Here is an 898-nt window from a genome sequence, read left to right as displayed (position 1 = left end):
TGCTCACTGAGTCTGCCCCTTGAGTGTGTTGCTAATGGATGTGAAGAGTTGTATTCTGGTATGGTCTCACACTGGGTACACTGGCTCTTGGATCCCCAAGGAGGTGCAAAGTCAGACACTGCCTGAGGCCACCCAGCGGGAGCTAAAGAGAGATCTGCAGGTTCCTCCTCTTTGTTTGGGGTTTGGAAGTCCTCAGATGAGGCCCAGCCATGAAGCAATGCAGGCTGCTGTCAAGCCTTAGGCCTTAAGCTTTGGCGCTCTTTGACCCAGCAGCAGTTTGTTAGGTTTTAGATTGCAAAAGAACAGGCCATTCATATGCAAAAGCTGCTGCACACAGCTTAGGTGGGGTTGTAAATTGGGTGGGGTAGGGTTTCAGGGAATCACCAGGGCAGAGCAAACAGCAATGGCTGCCAGTCAACCCTGCCCTGGAGAAGTCCCTGGATCTCTGTGTCCCACAGCCCTGTGCAGGAACAATGATCGCTGTGAACACCTCTGCGAGAAAGCCGCCCTTGTGTTCCTGTCCTGATGCCAGAGAGTCCAGTTTCTCCCCGTATGAGTCTGGGTCCCCAGAGTCTCACCCAGAACTGGAGTTCAGAGCAATTGGGAGCTTGTATCTTCCTTCCGATTGAAAAAGACAACAGCACCCCCAGTTGCCAGCCCATTTCCACATGCGCCTCTGAACCTCCACACCTCCGCACCTCCGCACTTCCGCACCTCCACAGAGTCTCAATGCACTTTTCTCTTTCCTTATAGTAGTAGAACTTCCACTCAGCCAGCGAATTTCCTGTGGTTCTGGATGATATTTGTTTTGTCTTTTAATTGTAGTTTTGATGTGGTTGTGAGAGGCAGCAAGTACAGGTGTTTACCTATGCTGCCATCTTGGTTGTCTCTTTTTCTC

General features: G+C 51.0%; 1 pseudogene; it reads right to left on the bottom strand.

Moving 5' to 3' along the window:
- The window catches only part of LOC102769813, a 32,362-nt pseudogene that overhangs the window by 22,859 nt on the left and 8,605 nt on the right, over positions 1 to 898 (bottom strand).

The sequence above is a fragment of the Myotis davidii genome, unplaced genomic scaffold (assembly GCF_000327345.1).
Source record: "Myotis davidii unplaced genomic scaffold, ASM32734v1 scaffold200, whole genome shotgun sequence".
Lineage (NCBI taxonomy): Eukaryota > Metazoa > Chordata > Mammalia > Chiroptera > Vespertilionidae > Myotis > Myotis davidii.
The sequence above is the reverse complement of the archived record's forward strand: the minus strand, read 5'-3'. Positions and strand labels throughout refer to the sequence as shown.